The following is a 9,650-nucleotide window of genomic DNA, read 5'->3' as shown; positions in this document are numbered from 1 at the left end:
CCCCGCGGCACCGCAGAGAGCGAGCCCTCTGCCTCCCCTCTTCCCACGCAGACTCCACAGCCCCGGCTCTGCCCAGCCCCTTCTCTGTCCCCGATGGAATCTGGCGGTGGACATTAACATTCCCACGTGATTTCTCGTGGGCTGTTTTCCCAAATACAGCACCTGTCCACTCTACACCCAGCACCGGGAGATGAGCTTACTAAACTAATCCAGGTGTCCCGGGGGAAACCTGCCTGAGGTGCTTTCGTTCTTTGATTTTTTATTTATTTATTTATTTATTTATTTTTTTTTTTTGAGACACGGGCTCACCAGAAGTCCAGGCAGACCTTGAACTCACGCGATCCTCCTGCCTCCCCAGGTGCTGGGATGACATAAATGCACTACCACGCCCAGCCGGTGGTGTCTTTAGATGAAAACTCTAAGTTTTGGGTTTATGTTTTTGGTACTGGGATCGAACTCCTGTCCTTGCACTTGCAAGGCAGGTGGTAGAACCTCTGAGCTAAATCCTCAGTCCTAGAAGAAAACATTGGTATGATCCCTGGGGAAAGTGGACAGCAGTCACCTCTGCCAAGTGTCTGTGAAGTTCCTACAGTTTTCTGACAGGGACTGGTGTCTATGCTATGGATAACAAATATTTCACCTCCTTTACATCAAGACACCATAGTCCCACCTCAGTGCTATTCCGACTGTAACCCATGTAGAAAGTGACCTGGGAGAAAGGGGCAGGCAGTGACATGTGCCTGTCCTATAGTCCTGCGTGCCATTGGGAGGCTGAAGCAGGACCATTGCCCAGCCCAGGAGTTCAAGGGCAGCCTGGGCACTCCCCTGCCCCATTTCTTAAAGAAAGAAAATGATGTGGACAGTGGACATTTGATATTATTATAATATTTTTCTGCTTTTGAAGCTGGGGGATGTAATTTTGCTGAAAATGATGCAGGTTTGGTTCATAGAGTCATTGTATTTATAGGGTGTGTGTGTGTGTGTGTGTGTGTGTGTGTGTGTGTGTGTGTGGTACTGGGGATTGAAGCCAGGGCCTTTGCATTGAGTTATATCCCTTTCCCTTTTTACAATTTGATATTGTGAAATAAGGTCTCACAAAGTTGCTAAAAGGCCAAGGCTGGGAACTAACTTTAGATCCTCCTGCCTCAGCCTCCCAGAGTGCTGGGGTTTACAGGTATTATGGGTGTGTGCTACCATGTCCAGTTTATAGAACTAATTTGGTTGCTTGCTTGGTTTTGATTTTTTTTTTTTTTTTTTGAGAGAGTCTCACTATGTAGCCCAGGCTAACCTAGAATTTGTGCCAATCCTCTTGCCTCAGGCTCCCCAGTACTGGGATCACAGCTGTGTGCCGCCATGGCCAGCTATAGGACTGGTCTTAAAGCTAGATGCTAGGGCTGGAGATTTGGCTCAGTGGTTCTGCTGCCTGCTTCCCAAGGGCCCAAGTTCGATTCCTGGTACCAAAAATAAATAAATAAATAAAGCAAAGCTAGGTGTTAAGTGATGGGACACATCAACAACAAAAACAGAAATCCTGCTTCTGTGCAGTGGCAAGTAAAGAGCAATTCTAGTGTGCACTCACATGGATGTTTCCTGAATGGCGACAGATTGTTTAAAAATACTTAATATTAGTTTTGTTGCCAGGTACAGTCTCACATGTCTGTAGTCTCAGCATTCGAGAGACTGAGGCAGGAGGATCACTGGAGAGTTTGAGGACAGCCCTGGCTGCACAGTGAGTTCAAGGCCAGCCTGTAGTACATAGCAAGACCTTGTCTCAAGAACAAAACAAAACAAGAAAGTCTTGTCATAACAAAGGAAAAGCAAGAGCTGGAGTAGCTCAGTGTGAGCCCGTGGATGGAAGTAATGAGCTTGGGTCACTCCCCAGCAACCACCAAAGGCAGGAAAGCCATTCTGGGGTGGGGGTTTTTGTTTCCTTAAATTTTTTTTTCTTTTTTTGTACTGGGGATCGAACTCAGAACCTTGCACTTTCGGAACCACTGAGCTAAGTCCCCAGCCCTCATTTCCTTGATTTTAATTTTTTATTTTTATTAGTCCATGTTTGCAGTACCTAGTGATCATCCTCTTCAGGTAGTTCCAGTGCCTGCACAGGACATATCTTAATTCCTTTTACCTCCTCTTCCCTCCCCACATCTCTTGGACTCCTTCCCTTTTGCAAAAGACCTATCTCGCTGTCTCCTGTTGACTTTTATTTTGTCCTTTTGTTTGCTTTTATTTACTTATTTATTTTGGTATTCAGGATCAGACTCAGGACCTTGAGCTTGTGAAGCAGGTGGTGGCACAACTGAGCTAAATCACCAGCTCCCCCCTTTTCTTTTGCCCTTTTTATTTTTTATTTTGAGATGGGGGGGTCTTGCTAAATTGCCCAGATTAATCTCAATCTTGCAATCCTGCCTCTGCCTCCCGAGTGACTGGGATTATAGTCATGTGCCATCACACCTGGATACAACTTTTATTAAATCACAAAACTTCTGAGCCTAGCATTTTGTATTTAAAGTTCTAAATAAATTGTTGTTAAAATATAAAGCCATAAGTAAATATTACACTAGCATACGAATTCCCAGAACTCACGTCGGAAACAGTTTCGAGGAAGAACTCAAATAAGAGAAACCAAATCCACACAGACTGAGGGATACAGGAGTGAGAGAATCAACAGCTCATTACCATTTGCTGTGGCCTCAAAAAAGGAAAGGCAACCAGAACGCAGGGGAAACAGATCAATTACAAGCAGAACTGAAATCCTAGAGAAGCATCTGCTCCTCAATTCAAGTATTCAATTATTTTTGCAGCACTGGGGACCAAACCCCAGGCACCTGGTATGTTGGGTAAGTGCTCTACCACGGAGCTACACCACCAACCCCAAGATGAGCAAGAACCCAGGCCACGTATGTTGGCGCATGCCTGTGATCCCGGCACTTAGGAGGTGGGGCAAGAAGGTCGCAAGTTTAAAGCCGGGTGGCCTGGGCTGCATACGGACACCCCGTCTCCCCCTCAAAAAAAAAAAAAAACAGTAAGTTATAGTTATATCTGTCAGGAGACAGTAATTTATCAGGGAAATGTTAGTGTGAAGGGATCGAACTCAGGACCTTTCGCTTAAGTGAAGCAGGCAGTAGAACCACTGAGCTAAATCCCAGGCCCATCGAGTTTGTTAACTAATAAAACCTGTTAACTATTAAGAGTTCAACGACGAGTCTAAAAAACAGCAAGTTAAGCAGTACTACTATCTTGAAGTAGTTAGGGAGGCAATCTAAGGGAAGAACAAACGTTTGTTGTTGTTGTTTGGTTAGTTTTTTGTTTTTGTTTTTGTTTTTTTGGTACCCGGGATCAACTCAGGTCCTTGAGCTTGCGAGGCAGGTGGCGGAACCACTGAGCCAAATCCCCAGCCCTGGATTTGGTTTTTGAGACAGGGTCTTGCTATATAGCCCAGGCAGGCCTCAAATTCTCAGCCACCCTCGATCTTCCTGCCTCCACCTCCCAAATGCTGGGAACACAGGAAAGTGCTCAAGGGAAAAACAAGCTTCATTCACTCAGTTTTTTGTTTTTCTTTTACTATGTAGCTCAGGCTGGCCTTGAATTCGCTGTGTAGTCCAGGCTGGCCTCGAACTCACGATCTTCCTGCCTCAGCCTCTGAAATGCTAGCTGGGCTCATGGTGCGTGCTCCAGGGAGGACCAAGCTTTGACCAGACCCCCCTTCTCTTCTTCCTCCTGACTGGCACACGCCCTCCTTGAAGAGGGCACAGAAGTCCCCAGTGGGCGCAGCCTCAGGGCGACAGGCTGATATGGGGCCAGGTGGCCTGCAGTAGCCGCTGGTCAGGAGGGCAACCCGGGCTTGTTGGGCTGCGGTGTCCCTCCAGCTCCCCCTCCTGACTAGGCCGAGCGCTGCAGCAGCTGGCAAAGCAGACGGGTGCACAGGGTCGAATCCGGAGGAAGAGAAACAGCGCCGCCGCGGAGGGGCGGGGGAGGACGACGACGACGACGAGGACGCGCGGACCGCGTTCACCTCCGCAGCCCACAGCCGAGGCTCCGCTGCCACGCTAGTCCACGCGTGTGCGAGGGGTGATCTGGCCTGAGCGCGCCTCTTCGTCACCTTTGCTTTGCAAGCTTAGGGCTATTTGACCACGCTGGGAATCGTAGAGAACTACCAACAATGTCTTCCAGTTTAGCCCATAGAAAAGGAAATCAGTTGTGTCTGGCGGAAGGCAGTTGCTTATTTCCCTGTGGTTGCGTCATTTTCCACATTTTAAAAAATAAATCAATTCCGGTTGTCCTTGTTGTTTACCCACGTGAGGTTTCTTTGAATTCTCTTTTGATCTAGTTGTAGATCTTGGTGGTCCCTTCACTGAATTAATGAAATAAGTGAAACCTCTGGCATATTTACTTTGTATTTGCACAGGAGCTGTGATTTTACCCTTGAAAACTGTACCTTAAATCAGCCAGTCACAAGAAAGCAAGTATTTTATGATACCGCTTCCAGGAGGTACGGTCGTATGCAGATGGAGTGGAATGGTGGTTGTTGGGCCTGGGTGGGGGACGCGCGAAGTTACTGCTAAAAGGGAGCAGAATTTCGGACGGCACAGGGGAGGCGGTTCGAAGATAAGTGTGGAGGGTGGCAGGAAACAGGCGTGTGCCTCATGCCGATGAACTGCGCGCTGAACCACGGGATCGGGAGTTGCCCCATGGCACAGCCACGTTCAGCAGAGGCAAAGCCTCAGGTTCATTTCCCAGCACCCCCGAAAGTTAAAATGATAAATTTTATAAACACATTTTATTTTTTATTTTATTTTGTTTTTTCCGGTACTGGGAATCGAACTCGGGACCTTGCACTTGCCAGGCAGGTGCAGCACCACTGAGCTACATCCCTGGCCCTTATATATGCATATTTAACACAATTTTCACAATTAAATACTTTATCACTGGCTATATTTTGTTTGTTTTTTGAGACAGGGTCTCACTATGTAGTTGAGACTGACCTGGAACTCAACTATGTAGCCCAGATTGGTGTCGAACTCACAGTGATCCTCCTGCCTCAGCCTCCTGAGTGCTGGGATTATAGGCATGCGCCACCACGCCCGGCTTATCACTGGCTATGTTAATTGCTTTTGAAGTTCATGAATTGTGAAACTAGTCTCCAACAACTTGTATATGAAATAATGCAGATAAAATAATAAAATCATTAATACTGACAAACCAACTCATAGAAGGAACAAGGAAAGAGAAAATATACAAAGCTGCTGTTGTCTTTGTCTTGTGGCCAGAGCTGACATGTTTATGACTTCATCTTCTACTGCTTATTCCATATTTCCTTTGACCTCAACCAGAAGCTCAGCTGGCCAGGTGCCCTAGTGTCTTAGTTACTATCTTATCGCTGGGACAAAATATCTGACACCCCAAACTTTTTTAAATGTTATTTTTTATTTATTTATTTATTTTTTGGTACCGGGGATTGAACTTGGGTCCTTGCGCTTGCAAGGCAGGCCACCGAACCACTGAGCTAAATCCTTGGCCCCTTAAATGTTATTTTTTAATTAACTACATCTTAGATATACATACTGATTGCATTCATTATAGGGAATTTATTTTTACCTGTCCATGATATATCTTAATTCTTTTTTCCCATTCCCCTACCCTCTCCCTTCAGCCCCTCTTCCCTTCCTTATTTACAAAAGCTCTGTTTCCATTTTTTCCTTCTTTTCCCTTTCCCTTTTGTCCTTTCCCCCTCCCACTCCCTAGTTTCCCCTTCCCATTTAAGCATTTTCTTCACATTTGATAATTTCTAGTAGACATTTTGGTCCTTATTACACTTCTCGTTTCTCACACCAGAGAAACAATGCTGATGCCCGGAACTTAAAGGACGAGAGGCTTATTTTGACTCACAGTTCAGAAGTCTTAGTTCCCATTTGGCTGCCTCCTAGGCGGGAAAGAGCACGGCAGAGGGGCCTAGCAGAGGACAAGCTGTCATCTCATGCTACTTACCTCTTTCCAGGAAGCAAGAGAGTCAAGGGAGGAGCCAGGAAGGGAGCTAAACCCCTCCAGGTCCCTCCCACAGTGATCCGCCACTTCCCACCAGGCCCCAACCTCCCAACAGCAAGGCAGGTATAGGCCCCCAGAATCCATCACTTTTCAAACACATGAGTCTTTGGGTCATCCCAGATCTAAACCATCACATTCTACCCCCGGCACCCAAAAGGACTCATGTCCATCTCCTGCAAAAAAACAGTCAGTCCATCTCTAAGGGTCACCAGAGTTTTAACAGTTCCAGCATTGCTGAAAAGCCCAGCGTCTCCTCTGAGACGTAAGGAAAATGCTTAACTGTGAGCCTCTATAACGTCAAAAAGAAGTTAAACATAACAGGCAAAGGCACAAGATAAACATTCCCTTTCCAAAAGGAAAAATAAAGGGACAGAAAGGGATGGGGCCAAAGAAGACTGAAATCTGGCAGAGAGAATATTAAATCATGTAGTTCCAAGTGCAGCACCCAAGGCATGCTGTGGCCAGATTTGACTCCCAACATCTTAGGCAACCCTGTCCCTACAGCACTGCCGGTGGTTGCAGCCTCCTCCTGGCCTTGCTCTTGGGCTGGATCTGCTCACACCCGAGGCTTTCCTCAGATGTTCCACGGTTTTGGCTTCTCCAATTTCCTGGGGTCTCTGCTGCGCTTTTGGTTTCAACTTTACAGCTTCACGCACTGCCCTCTCAGTGGTGCGCTGTTTGGCCTCCCAGGCCTTCTTGCGAAACCTGAGAGAAGCCTTTGAATCCTAAACACATAAAAAAACAGAACCACTTGAACAATGGCAAGATCTGCCACAGGCTCTTGAAGCTGTGCCTCCTTGTAGCATGGCTGCAGAGGCCTCTGAGCGAACACTCAGAGTGGATACTGGGCACCAAATGTGCACTGTGGGTGGACACTGTGTACCAAATCCCAGGGAATAAATTTTGTAGGTGGTCCTTCTCCAGCACAGTTCCCTGAGGCTCTCTTCTCCCCTCCCCTCCAGGCTCCCTATTTTGTTTTTTTTTTCTGTTTTTGGTATTTTTGAGGCAGGGTCTCACTATGTAGTTGAGACTGACCTGGAACTCACTATGTAGCCCAGGCTGGTCTCGAACTCACAGGGATCCTCCTGCCTCAGCCTCCCGAGTGCTGGGATTACAGGCATGTAGGCCACCACACCCTGCTCCAGGTTCTCTTCTTAAATGAAAGATTTATGTGCTTGCACCTTGAAGCCTGAGATGGGTGGGGTCTTATGGATTCCTCCCATCCCCTCAGGCATCCTTCTTGTTTTCCTGATTAAAGTACTTGACTTTTTTTTGCTTTGTTTTTGTTTTTGTTTTGAGGCAGGGTCTTACTATGTAGTTGAGACTGACCTGGAACTCACTGTGTAGCCCAGGCTGTTCCTGAGCTCACAGGGATCCTCCTGCCTCAGCCTCCTGAGTGCTGGGATTACAGGCGTGCACCACCACATCCGGCTAGTACTTGACTTTTTTTAAAAAAATGAATCTGTTCAGCCACCAACCTGTCCTGGGCAAAATTTTAGGCCCCAGCTTTACAGAAGTTTCATTTCTGATGACACTCAAAACTTTTAAAACCACTCAGCTATGCTGCTCTTGATTCTCAGTGTTTAGCTGGCTAAACACTCCCAGAAGTGCCCATGCCACAACCTCAGCACTAGACTGCCTTAAAATTTCCCCTGTCAGATTAGTTAGTCCACCCTCTTTATGTCTTCCGTAGTCTCGGGACATAAGCAAAATGTAGTCAAATTTTCTGCCAGAGCCCAACACATGTGGCCTCAGGTCCAGCGTCCAATGAAATCCTTGTTCCTGATTGAAATCTCCTGGCCCTGGTCTTTATTCTGCATTTCTATCTACTTTCTGGTCTTGGCTCTAACCAGAATCTCCCCTCGAGATTAGCTTGCAACTTTCTAGCGGTTCTCTGGCAGGTACCTCCAAATCTTTCCAAACTCCTCCTGTGAACCAGCTCCAAAGTTTTCTGAAACACAGTGTTGGATAATCACAGTAATGACTAAACTTCCTTGGTACCAAGATCTGTCTTAGTCACTTTTTCATTGCTGGGGCAAAATACCTGGCACTTGAAACAAAAAGGAGGAGTGGTTTATTTGGGTACACATAGAAGCTTGGCCCATGTTTGGCTGGTTCCAAGGTAGAAAACAGCGTGGCAGAGGGGCATAGTGGAGGAAAAGTTACTCACTTCGTGGTTGTTAGGAAGCAGAGTCAAGGGAGGAGCGGAGAAGAGAGATATATTCCTACAGCTCTTGCCCACAGTGACCTTCCTCCTCTGAACAGACTCCATGCCTAACGGCAAGTCAGCGTTATTACCCCATAACCTTTTTTTTTTTTTCCCCAAGACCTTGAGCACTTATGGGACAGGTGGCTGCACCACTGAGCTACATCCCCAGCCCCTTATCCCCATAATCTCATCATCTACCAAACTTGTGAAGCTTTAGGGTGCCACTTTAGATCTAAATTGTAACATTCAGTGAGGCAACCTAAATCTTTATTCCTAACATATCCGAATGTGAAATATTCCTATTTGTTTTTGTTACTGCTTTCTGTTAATATTTGGACATGAAGTCCGAAGGAATCCCTTGGGTTCCAGACAGATTCAGGCTTGTACTTGTAACTGACTTAGTTGTAGGTCTTACATACTGTGTCCCAGGGGTGGGAAAGTGACTAAGACTGATTCTGGTATCAGGAAAGTCTGGTCATTGGTGTGACTAGCCCGACCGTGTGGTTTAGAAGTCTTTGGACATGGTTTGTGGGAGGAGTTTGCAAGGGTTTGGAGATGCTGGTTGAAATGCCCTAGAAAGCAATAAACCAAGCTTGATGTTAGATTCTGAGTAGATCTCAGAAGACCATAGTTTGGTTAGAGATGCACAGAGGAAAGGCCAGGGTCAGGAAATTTCAGTTGGTGTTTTTTTTTTTTCGAGGGGGGGGTCGGACTCAGGTCCTTGTACTTGCAAGACAGGCGCTGGAACCACTAAGCTAAATCCCCAGCCCAGGAAGTTTCAGTTGGGAACAAGGATGCCACTGGCATTTGGGCTTGAGGCCATGTGTGTTATGCCCAGGCAAGAAATTTGCCTGCATTTTGTTGACGTCCAAAGACAGTGCCAGACACTGAGATTAAGGGGATGGACTTTATTTAGTCTGGCAGGGGAAATTTTAAGGTAGCCTAACAGGCTGTGGCATAGGTACTACAGTTGGCTTCTCAGCAAGATCTACACTGATAAACAAGCATTTGAAAAGTTTTCAGTGTCACCAGAAAGGAAATAATTGAAAAGCTGAGGAAAAGGAGAATGTAGTTGCTGAAAAGTTTAGCATTAGGAGGAAGCCCAGTACTTTGCATCAGAACAATGGGAAAGATGGCATGAAGGCATTTCAGAAATTAACAAGACTGCACCTGGGGTGGGGATGTAGTTCAGTGTTACCACATCTGCCTGGCAAGCACAAGGTCCTGAGCTCGATCCCCAGTACTGGGAAAAAAAAAAAAAAAAAAAGATTGCCCCTGTTTCTGTCTCTCTCTCTCTCTCTCTCTCTCTCTCTCTCTATTTTTTTTTTGCCCCAGTGCCAGGGATCAAATTTAGGACCTTGTGCATGCAAGGCAAGTGTGGTGCCACTGAGCTAAA

This window comes from Fukomys damarensis, unplaced genomic scaffold (genome assembly GCF_012274545.1).
Source record: "Fukomys damarensis isolate Sample0158 unplaced genomic scaffold, DMR_v1.0_HiC HiC_scaffold_37, whole genome shotgun sequence".
NCBI classification, from domain to species: domain Eukaryota; kingdom Metazoa; phylum Chordata; class Mammalia; order Rodentia; family Bathyergidae; genus Fukomys; species Fukomys damarensis.
This window is presented reverse-complemented; position numbering follows the sequence as displayed.